This window comes from Marmota monax, unplaced genomic scaffold, assembly GCF_021218885.2.
Source record: "Marmota monax isolate L192 unplaced genomic scaffold, Marmota_monax_Labrador192_F-V1.1 WCK01_AAM20220418_F8-fsc00052, whole genome shotgun sequence".
Lineage (NCBI taxonomy): Eukaryota > Metazoa > Chordata > Mammalia > Rodentia > Sciuridae > Marmota > Marmota monax.
The window spans coordinates 8,231,230-8,243,127 of record NW_026693473.1 but is presented as its reverse complement, the minus strand read 5'-3'; the positions used below and the strand labels follow the sequence as shown (position 1 = coordinate 8,243,127).

Genomic DNA, 11,898 nt, shown 5'->3' with positions numbered 1-11,898 from the left:
GTCTGTGAGTTCTGCCTTTGGTGAGCCAGGCCTCATGGGGAACTCTGGAAGTACTGAATCTGGCTTGGTTTCAGTTGCAGGAGGCTGGCTAAGAATGGGGAGTAGGCCTTCCCTGTGGTTACATCTCTGTCCTTGTTCTCACCCTCTGAAGTCTGATTGCTGTCAATTTTTCAGATGCTGGTATCTTGCATCGAGGTAAGGCCTCAGACCCCTGGTAGAAGGAGGTGGCACCCCAAGGGCTGATGCCTACAGGGGTAATTTCTAAAGTGCTAACCCCACCTATGGCTCAGGATCCCTTCTCTCATGTCATTATTACTTGGGCCCTGGTACTTCATTTCCCAAGTCACTGAGGTGTGAAAAAGCAGAATCCTGGAGGTTTTCCAGTTGCTTTAGAAGGGAGGGCCAGGCAGGCTGGCAAAAGGGGCCAGCAGGCTCTTCCAAACTACGAAGTTCACACTCTTCCTCCTTCTCATTTCACACACAACTCCAAGCACTGATCACTATTCAAAAGGTAACACTTTATAGAGAGCTCTTCTGGCTGGAAACCCCCTTCTTTTTGACTGCCATCCCATCTGAGGGATTCCCCTGCCCACTTCCTCCCCACCTTTCTTTTGCCCAGTGATGCTATGGGGATGCCCAACCACCAGAGTGATGGAAGGGGCTCCTACCACTGACCAAAACTCCTCTTCCCATACCAAGCTCATTTGAACAGGACCCTAACATGCCATATGTGGCATGGATGTACAACAGGGCCTTCCAAGTGCCATGGTGCCCAAAGTGCTGCTTTTACCACCTGCTCTGGACCTTCCACGTCCCTTGTGCAACATCTTTTGAATATGTGTACTCCTCCTCCTTGTCCACTCACCAGCCCATCACTAGGCACCTGGCCAGGACCAGAAACCTCACATCATAAATGGACAAGGGGTGGATATAAGACCATCTTCCGGGACTGCTAAAAGTGGCTCTCAGTCATACTTGGTCACATACGTATGTTATTACCTCTGTCTTTATGTGTCCTGAGAAGCTGGCCTTGCTTGCACAGGTGCTGACATGCAAAAGGCATTCCATCTGTGCTAAGCCTGGTGGAGTCAGGGGAGGGAAAGACAGCACCTGCCCCATCCCCTGGCTTGCTGATATTAGAAACCCAGACATTTAGGCTGGCTGCTGCCCTGTTCTGGGGATCTTTGCCTGTCTTCCTCTGGATGTCCCAGTTGGAGGGTTTCCTGGGTTCTGAGGGCTCATCTCTTATGTGCACAACCTGCCCGGGTTTCCATGTGCAAAAGACTGGTTGGGAAAGTGTGTTCTTTTCATCCTTATTCAGTATCTGAGAAAACAGAGGCCCACAGTTATTCTATATCCTGCTTGAAGTGATACCAAACAGGTTTTGTCTCTAAAAACCTCACTCATGACAGGTGACCTGATGAGCCATGGAGTCCTAACTGTGCTCTAACCATGGAAATGCCAGTTTTTCCTGGGGATGGGAGCCCATGTGTAGGGCCAAAAGCAGGCAGCCTAGAGTGCTGGGTTGGGCCAAGTCTCTAGATTTGGGGGTGATGGAAGCCAGGACAGTAGACCCTCAAGACCTGTCTTCTCTCCCCTAGGAGTTTGATTACTATTGCAAGTGAGTCAATAAATGTATTGGTCATTGAAACGTCAACATCTTTCTGTTGCTGCTTGTGTCCCTGTGCCTATGGGTGCCCTGCTGGTTACCTTCGTGATATTCTTCCTGTGCATTAGACACATGCCCTTCTCCATGGACAAAAGCATGGCATATCCACACAATCCCAAGGACCCACCCTGAGAAGAGCACATGTTATGGGGAAGGACAGGGGTACAGTCAAGGAGCGGGGTAGCTGATGTGGGCGGGGCCAGAAGGAGAAGCCACAAGGGAGGACCTGTGAAGGACACGTTGAAGGTGAGTAGGGTCAGGGAGATAGGCGGGATAGGATGGAGTATGGAGTTAATCTAGCAGAGCCCCAGAGTGGGATAATGAAGGTTGAAAAGCGACAGGCAGAATGACAGTGTGGTGGAGTGAGGTTTCACTTGGGTGTACTGGACTAACACCCAGTCAGGGGAGGAAGAGTGGGCGAGTGGGGCTGCACTGGACGGGGTGGAGCCAGGGAGGCCGAGTCGGGTCGAGGGGTGGGGCCAGGGAGAAACTGGCAGCTTGTCTTTTTATCATTCATGTAGCCTCGGGCCTCCTGTTGCTGCTCATTTTGCTGCTGCTGATTCAGGCCTGGCAGTGATGGCCACACAACGCCCCTACCAGGGCAAGGTAAGCATGGGCGGAGTGCATGTGCCCTATACCCAGCTGTGCGGAGGCATCTTGCACCTCTGGGACTCTGTACTTGCTGTACTTTCTCCACTGCCCTTGGCTTTGATGGTGCCTCATGAATCCTTCCAGACCCATCCCTTAAGAAGCAGCTCAGATCTCTCTTCCCCCAGAGCTCAGTGGTCATTCGCCCTCTGGGGAGCCTATTGTGTGCTAGGCTGCATGTTATTTGAGGGATAAGTATAGAGGTGAGTACATCTTGGCACTTGTGTTGATAAGCAACCTGAAATCAGAATAACACTGGCAGACACCCAGGAACACTCTGAGAGGGGGTTGATCCTGAGTAGAGGAACAGACTGGAAGAAACTGAGAGTTTCGTGAGGAGGACGTGTCACTCTCTGCATCCTAGGTGTGATTTTGGAAAGGCAGAGGACAGAAGGGCATGGCCTGTGAGAGGCACAGCTTTGCAAAAAGGCATGGAAACCCGAAAGTAGGATGTTAATGTAATGATGAGGAAATGGCTCTAATTCAAGCACCAGGTGGCATGGGCAATGAAGTTAACCCCGTGGAGGTCAAGATTAAAAAGGCAGGGCTGGGTTGTGGCTCAGTGGTAGAGTGCTTGCCTAGCAAGTGTGAGGCACTGGATTCAATTCTTAGCATCACTCGTACATAAATAAAGGCCCATCAACAACTAAGAAAATCTTTTAAAATATTAAAAAAGCCCAGAAAGTCAAGCGTGGAATTTAGTTTTGATAAAATGAAAAGCTGGGAACCATGGTAGGATTTTTTGAAAGTCGTTTATTGAGGAATAATTTTCAAACAGTAAAATTCACCCTTTTTAGTCTACAGTTAGGGATTTTGACAAATGATTACTGTCCTGCATTCTCCACTATCATCAAGGTTAGACAAGTTTCATTACCCTAGAAAATCCTTTCATGATCTTTTGTTGTCAATTTCTCTCCCTATATTTTTTGGATTTTTCTATTTCCAGAGTCACATATAAATTGAGTCGTGGCCTTTTTCATTCATTTACCACAATGCATTTGAGATTCATCCATGTTGTTGCTCATATCGGTAGTTTAGTTCCTTTTATTGTTGTGCAGTATTGTACGGGATGCCCTACAGATTATTTCTACACATACCAATTTAAGGATTTTATATTCTATCAAGTTTTTGGCAACATTTTCTGCTTGTTTGTTTTGCTTTTTGGTACCAGGGATTGAACCCATGGGTACTTAACCAATGAGCTACATTCCCAGAACACCCCCCACCCCCAGTGATCCCCTTAAATTTTTATTTTTGAATTTTTTTTAGACAGGGTCTAAGGTGCTTAGGGCCTCCCTAAGTTGCTGAAGTACCTTTGAATTTGCAATACTCCTGCATCAGCCTCCCAAGTTGCTGAGACTACAGGCGTGGGTCACTGTGCCCAGGTAGTTTTGGGAAGTTATAAATAAAACTGCTACAAACATTGGTGTCAGGCACATGAACATAAGTTTTTATTTCTATTAGGTAAATTCTTAGGAGTGGCATTGTGAGTCATAAGGTAACTATGTGTAGAACTTTATAGGAAATTATCAAATTTGTCTTCAAAAACAACTGTACCATTTCTAATTTCTACCGGCAATGTATGAGAATTCCAGTTGCTCCACATCCTCACCAACATTCGACACTGTCATTTGTTGTTGTTTTTTTTAATTGTAACCTGTGGGGCGACATCGGTGACCCAGTGAGAGGAAGGCGGGGACAGTAGCAGCTGGAAATTTAAAATTGTTTGGAGTCAACACTGATTCCAACCATGAGTTTGTCAGCCTCTACTCCTGCTGTTCCAGTTCAGACCTCAAATGCTTCAGATCATCAGACAGCATCACTGCCTTCAGGATGCCCAATGCATGAAGGGAAAATGAAAGGCTGTCCAATGAATGCAGAACCCTCTGGTCCATCCTGTGAAAGCAAAACATACTCTGTGCCTGCTCACCAAGATCTTGAATATGAGTGTGTGGAGTATCCTGTTACAGGCGCTGCTGCTAAGAATAAGGAGAACCTGGATCCTTCAAATCTGATGCCACCACCTAATCAAACACCAGCTCCAGATCAGCTCTCTGCATTGTCCACAGGAAGAGAGGAGTCATTCATTCCATGAACAGATTCAGAGAAAAAGTGGGTTTATCCTTCCGAACAGATGTTCTGGAATGCAATGTTAAGGAAAGGGTGGAAGTGGAAGGATGAGGATATTAGTCAGCAAGATATGTATAATATCATTAAAATTCACAATCAGAACAATGAACAGGTCTGGAAGGAGATTTTGAAGTGGGAAGCTCTTCATGCTGCGGAGTGCCCTTGTGGTCCATCCTTGATCCGATTTGGAGGGAAAGCAAAACAATATTCACCAAGAACAAGAATTCATTCCTGGATGGGGTATGCGCTGCCTTTCGACAGGCACGATTGGATCATCAACCTTTGTGGCACGGAAGTTTGATACATGATAGATTATTACGATGGCGGCGAAGTCAAGAAGGACTAGCAATTCACCATCCTGGACGTTCGCCCTGCCTTGGATTCGCTTTCAGCAGTATGGTACAGAATGTAAGTTGCTTGATGGCGTTGGACATCATAACCACTGTTTTGTTTGTGATGCAAAGTATAAACAATTTTTTTTTCTGAGAGATATATTAAACTATTTTCCCCAAACTGAATTGCACTCATGATGTAACAGGAACTTCAAGTGGGTCATACACTTCATCCTCTGGTTAGCAAATTCAGTTTTGAGCTTCATTTTCCTTGCGGTTTATAGCAAATAGTTCTAAGTTTTCTTCCCGTTTGGTTTAAGTGGGAAGCAGTCCCTCAGTGTCTGTTAACTGCAATATTGCCTATGTATTTAATCTATAAAAGTCTGAAAAACATCTGAAAAAGAGTTTTTAGAAAGTGAGGAAAGCTGCCTTTTTCTTACCATTTTCTCAGGAATATTTGAGAGGTAAAACCTGAAAGCCAGTGTACTGCTCATGAGCTTTTACCTGGTCAAATCTCTTAACTAAAATCATTTATTATAAATAATTAATTTCTTTTTAAAAAGAGACTATTATTTCTGAAGTCCCTACAATTTAGTAGAGACCCTGAACAAAATGCAAAGCCATACTCTTGCATTCCAGCAAGACTAAGTTGTGTCTTGGCTCTCAATTCTTATTTATATGCAGTTTTCAGACTGTTAAAGAAGTTTCAACTCACCATGAGGTGCTGACGCATATGCTTTGAAACATATAATTTTTAAAATATTTTCCTGTTGTTCTGATATGTAACTCTGCTCCCCCAAAACAGGTCTCTTCATTGTCCCTGGAATTTCAAGATATCCCAACTTTGAGTCTCACTCCTTCCTCCATTGGAAGCCTTCCTCCTGGTTGGCTTAATCTAGATTTAAAAGTCTGGCTCAAGTCACAGTGACAGTGATTATATTTAGCTGAGTATTAACATTCACAAGAAGAGTATCTTTCTCAGATGTAGTTATGTTTGCATTAAGTCACTGTCTCAATTTTTATGTTTTAAGGAAGCTTTAAGCTTGGTATTGAAATTCCTTGTATCAGTAACCCCAAAACTGATTGTTCTAATTATAATGGCATGTTACAAATGACCGTTTTTTTCAAGTTTTGATACTATTAAATCCTTTAATTTATCTTGAAAAATAAATAAATAAATTGTAGTCTAATAAATGAGTAGTGGTATCGCATTAAGGGTCCAGTTTGTATTTTCCTAATGAGTAATGATGTTGAACATATTTTAATGTCTTATTGGCCATCAGTATGTCTTCGATAATGTGTTTGCTCCAATCTTTTGGGTTGTTTTCTTATTGACTTCTTTATACTGCACAAAGACCTACATTTTGTAAATCTTTTCTTGCAGTCTGTGCCTTGCCATTTCTTCATTTTCCTCGTAGCATCATCCCTAAAGCAGAAGTTCTTGTTGTTTTTCCAGTACTGGAGATTGAATCAGGGTTGCTCTACCACTGAGTTTCTCCCCCAGCATTTCGTTGTTGTTGTTCATTCTACCTGGAAAATCATTTCATCTGTGAAGAACAGTTTCATTACTTTCTGTGTGTTTTTTTTCTTTTTAGTGTTGAATAGGAATGAGAAGAGTGGGCATCTTTGCCATGGGATTCCTTTACTGTGACAATAACTCTTGACTAAAAACTCTTCAAGGAAAACTGGTGGACAGCATCAGTGGGGTAGAGGGAATCTGCAAACTCTGAGACAGCTGAAAATACAGAGGAGCCTCTCTGCTCATCACCTTAGTCACTTTAGTCATCACCCCAAAACCCTACCATATTTGGTTCCCTTCCCACCTGTGACTCCTGAGCTTAGCCCTCATTCATTAGCCCTGTGATCTTACTATCTTTTTCTCTCTCCAGCTTCAGTCCATTATTTAGTTTGCCTGGAAGCATTTTCTCTTTCTCCATTCTGTGATTCTTCCAGCCCCAGGTCAGGCCATAGGCCATTGCTCTTCCCTCTCAGCTCAGAATGAGGTCCTCCAAGTCCAGGATCCTCAGTCTCAAGGGATCTGGACTTTGGGATTCACCAGACAGGGCTCCCTTCCATTACTTTCAGCACCCATTTCAGGCACTGATCCCATGCTCCAACTTTCACTCCCTCCCTACTCTGTTCCCTGACTGCAATTCCTTCTGGAGCCAGACCACATAAGTCCAAACCACAACTCTACAGCATATCAGCAGGGAGATCTTATTTCATGACTGACACACTGTAGTTGCTTAGCTGGTAAATGAATAGATTTGTGAATCATTAAAATTTTACTTCTATTTTCTCTTTTAAAAATTTGTCAATCTTTTATTTCATAAATATTAAATAAACACATTCATCTTGGAGGAAACAAAGCTTCCCAGATAAGGCTGAATTTTTTTTTTAGCTCACAGCCTTCAATCCTTGCATCCTCATTACCTCTGCTTAGTTTTTGACATTTGTTATCATTTTAGAGCACATCTTTGCAGACTTCTTTAATGCATTTACTTTTGCACACACAGAGGACTGTTTGTAGAGTATTCTACAAGTTACCCCTTATCACTCAGCAGTCCATCAGAATGTAATCCACATTAGCCACCTCTTTCTTTTTAGCTGCTACTTTGTTTTATTACATTGGGCAGATATACCACCTTTGATTTGGACCAAAGAGAGTTTTCCTCTGCTTTCCCATTCATTATACTTCCACATCCCTTCACATGTGTAAGTTTTGACATATTAGACATATCTCTATCCTTACCCTTGGGATGTGTCCTGTGCCCTGGGAATCCCACACTGATGAAGAGTGAGTGATGGATCCAGCCTCAGCTGTGCCCCTGGCCAGCTGGGTGTTTCTGGGAAGGTCATTTTCTCTCCCTGTACCTTATGTTTCTCATCTGCACAATGGACTTGAAGTCCCTTCAATCTGTTAGACTCTGAATATTAGGGCTTACTCAGTGTCACCAGGATTGATTACTAGAATGCATTGTTAGTTGTCCTACTGTGTGCTGGGTTGGGAAATGAGACAATTCCCAATACATCCCCAGCTCAGAACTCTTAGCTGAAACCACAAAGTACCCCTGATTGGCCAGGAAAGTATTGCCTCTGGATTTTAGTCTTCTTTCCTATTATTTTGCAATTCAACATAAATTTATTTTAATTTTTAAATTTTATTATTATTATTATTATTATTATTATTATTATTATTATATTTGCTGGGAATTGAACCCAGGGCCTCATACCAGCGAGGCAACCCTTTTACCACAGAGCTACATCCCTAGCCTTTGTTTAATTTTATTTTACTTTGTTTGCTCTTTTTGTTCTAAGCAAGGATGTGTGGTTATGGGGAAAGAGCGTATGAATCCCTGAGTTCTGTTTCCAGGTTTGTCTACAGATGTGTGTTCTTAGACAAGTCACTTACCTTCTTTGGGCTTTCATCTGTTAAGATCTTGATTCCCAATTAGCCAGGCATCCACTAAAACAACATTAAAAAGTTGAAAATCATATCTACATGTACCAGGTTTCACCTGACATTTCTTAGCCTTCTGTTACCTGTAGACAGGTCATCTCATGCATTGATGAGGCATCACAAAAGACCCCAAACCCGTGAGATCCTGTTTCACAGGAGAGTTGTGCAGCTGTCCTGGCTCCCAGTAACATATGCTAACCTCTTCAGTGGACTCTGAGAGAGATCCAGAGAAGATTCTGAGCTCCTTTTATTCACAGGTAGGGTTTTCTCCCCTGAGCCCTGGGGCTGTAGGGGTAAAGGTGGGTGGGGAAAAAGAGTATTTGCTGTTTTGTGACTAAGGACCGAAAGGGTCACAGGATCTGATTCACCTGCCATGGGTTTCCCTAAGTTCCTAGTCAGGCTTTCCCTTGTAGAGCAGAGTTCTGGCCCTTGCCCTGGTGTTGTGCTTTGGTCTAGAGGCACATGGTGGTTTGCAGCTGGAAGGTGGGGATGAGCAGGTGTGAAAGTTGTGCTCAGCATTCTCCTGGGCTGGCTTTCCTGGTCCCTGGTGGGTGGTAGCAAGGATTCTGGAGCCAGACCACATAAGGTGCTCCCAGCCCTGAGCTTTGGCTCCTGGACAACACTCTGGTTGAGGCTTCTCCTGTTGAGCAAGTTCTTAAAAGAACAAACCCAGAGTTTAAGGTGCTCTTCTTCTTGTGGAGCTCCTCTATGTTAAGCCTGCTGTGCCTCTCTGTTCCCTGCCCTATGGGGTCTTCATCAGATAAAATGACCCTCTGCAATAGGAGCTTGACCTGTTCCTTCCTTCCCTCTTCCTTTTCTTATGTGGAAAAAACATCATTTTATAGGCTCTGAATCTGTAAATGAACATCTGAAAGCCTACTATGGCTGTTTTCACACAAACCAAAATAAAACCAAAAGGCAGCATGAGAAATGAAAAAAAGTCATTAACCAAGTAAACATGGTCAATTAATAAAAATGAATAAGTAATTAGATAAATAAAGGGATGGCAGTAACCATCTCAATATTTTCCAGTAACTTCCCTCCTCTTTTTAATCAAATGCTTGCGAATCTAACTTGCATTGTTTAGATACATTCAGATATAATTACATTGTCCCCCTGTTCTTGGTCCTCCAAGCTGTCAATACCATTTCATTCATAAAGTGGAAACTTTCAGAAATGAGTCCACTTGCCCTGTGAATCATAGATCCTTTATCTGAAATGCTTGTTGCTTCTGGGGTGAGACAGGGGACAGTCAGAAAGGAATTCTTTGACCCCAAAGGTCAGTCTAAGTGAACTCTGTACTGGGCAGGTTTGAGGGGTGGGGAACTGGCTCCTGCTGTTCAGGAACTGTGTTGTGGAAGGGAACCTGGGGACCCTATGCTCAAGGTTGCTGGAGGACTTTCAGTGCTGTTCCAGCCCCTTCTGTGGTTAGCCTACTTCTGCATCATGAGAAATGTTACAGCTTGGGAGACCTCTGGTCCTGGGGAGACAAGATTGGGAGTTCTTAAAGACCAGAGGTTTCAATTGACCCTATGTGCATCTCCAGTGAGGACCTCTTAAAAGGAATTAATAAATCATGCTTGCTGGGTGGCTGAGTGTGCAAGTAGACTCTTGACCTATGCTCTGCATTTTAACTGGAAGCACCTCTGGTGATTGCTATGTTTCCAGTCTGTACCTTTTGAATAAATCCAAACTTCAAGGGCAATCGCTTTGGTTGCATGTAAGTAGCCCCAGGCCACTGGGCTTTGTGGCTCTCACTGAGTTGCCCCCAGGGAGTTAGAACAGTGGGAACCACAGGGAAGCCACTCATTAACCTGGTAACATAATAGCAATTATCACTATCAATTTGCCATAGCCCATTTGTGTTATTTTACAGTTTTTTTAACATAATTATTATCTTGGGATGCTTTTCTTTTTTTCTTTATTTTTTTAGTCTTTTTATTTGTTCTTTTAAATTATACAAGACAGTAAATGTATTTTGACATGTACATATATGAGGTACAACTTCCTATTCTTGCATGGTGAGGAGTTACACTGATTGTGTGTTTATATATGAACATAAGAAAGTCATGTCCAATTCATTCTACTGTCTTTCCTATTCTCATCTCCCCTCCCTTCCCTTCATTCCCCTTTGTCTAACCCAATGAACTTCTATTCTTCCTTCTCCTACCCTGTTGTGTGTTAGCATTGGGATGCTTTTTTACTTTTCCATTCATGTTTTTCTGCCAGTAATGCCCAGGCAATTCCATAGCCTTTTCAACTACTGTTGAGAGCCACAGTTTAGTCAGAATGACGCCTGGCATTTTGCTAGAGGGAATGGTTGAAAGGTGACCCTGCTCTGGGATTAGGGCGGCTCCAGGATTAGGGTGGCTCCTGCTGGGATTAGGGCAGATCCTGCTGCCTCGGGCAGCCGCTACTTAGGAGTTCCCGTTGAGTTCTGTGGGGTTTGGGGAGGGAGAATTGGCGTGCGGAGCCCGGTTGAGGGAGTGTGTTCCCGGGTAGTGTGGGTAGAGTGCCGGTGAGAGTTCGGGAATAAAGAGTTGCTGTTTGAACCTACAAGGCTTTGTGCCCAGAGAGACTGCGGCAAACTACCATTTTGGAATTTCCTTTTATCTATGTGGCTGTGAGTGATGAAGTTGTCCTTCTAGAATGCTGTTATATCAAGAGAATTTCAGGAGTGGAATGTCATTAAGTCATATAAATATATATCTGTTTACATATTTAATATAAATATAAATTAACATATATATTTAATAAGCACTTATATATTACAATTTAAATATATGTATATTTAGATGAATATAGATTTACCAAAAATCTAGTGGAAAGCACATTTTCCAACTCTTGTTCCCCTTTTCCCCATATCTTCTATTATTAGCACCTTGCATTAAAGTGAGACATTGGTTACAATTCAGAAACCAATATCAACACATTAAAAGTAACTTCAGTCCATAGTTTCCATTATGACTCAGTCCTCACATTGTATAGTTCTGAGAGTTTTGACCAATGCATAATGCTATAAATCCACTGCTACAGCATACAGAATAGTTTCACTACTCTAGAAATTCCCTGAGCTCTTCCTATTTATTTACCCCACTTTCCACTAACCCTTGGCAGCTACTGATCCTCCCAAGGAGCTGAGATTGCACACCTGGCTCTGAGCTTTCTAATATCTTTATAATTTGGGCTCTTCCAAAATGTCACATAGTTGGAATCATATAGTATGTTCCCTTTTCCAATTGGCATCTTTCCCTTAGTAATATGCATTTAAGGTTGTTCCAGGTCTACTTGTGGCTTGATAGGTCATTTTTAGTGCTAAATGATATTCCATAGGATATATCATGGTTTATTTATCCATTCATTTACTGAAGATCATTTCAATTGCCTCTAAATTTTGACAATGTTGGATAAAGACACAGTAAATATTTGTGTAGGTTTTTCAATTCATTCAAGTTTTCAATTCATTTGTGTAAATACCAAGGAGTACAGTAAATATTTGTGTAGGTTTTTCAATTCATTCAAGTTTTCAATTCATTTGTGTAAAATACCAAGGAGTACAGTAGCTGAATATATATATATATATATATATATATATATATATATATATATATATATATATATATATTTTGTTAGTTGTCGGTGGACACAATACCTTTATT

General features: G+C 42.4%; 1 pseudogene; it reads left to right on the top strand.

Annotated features, from left to right (window-relative positions):
• Positions 1-3,986: 3,986 nt before the first annotated feature.
• Positions 3,987-4,886, top strand: LOC124101888 (holocytochrome c-type synthase-like; annotated as a pseudogene).
• Positions 4,887-11,898: the final 7,012 nt, after the last annotated feature.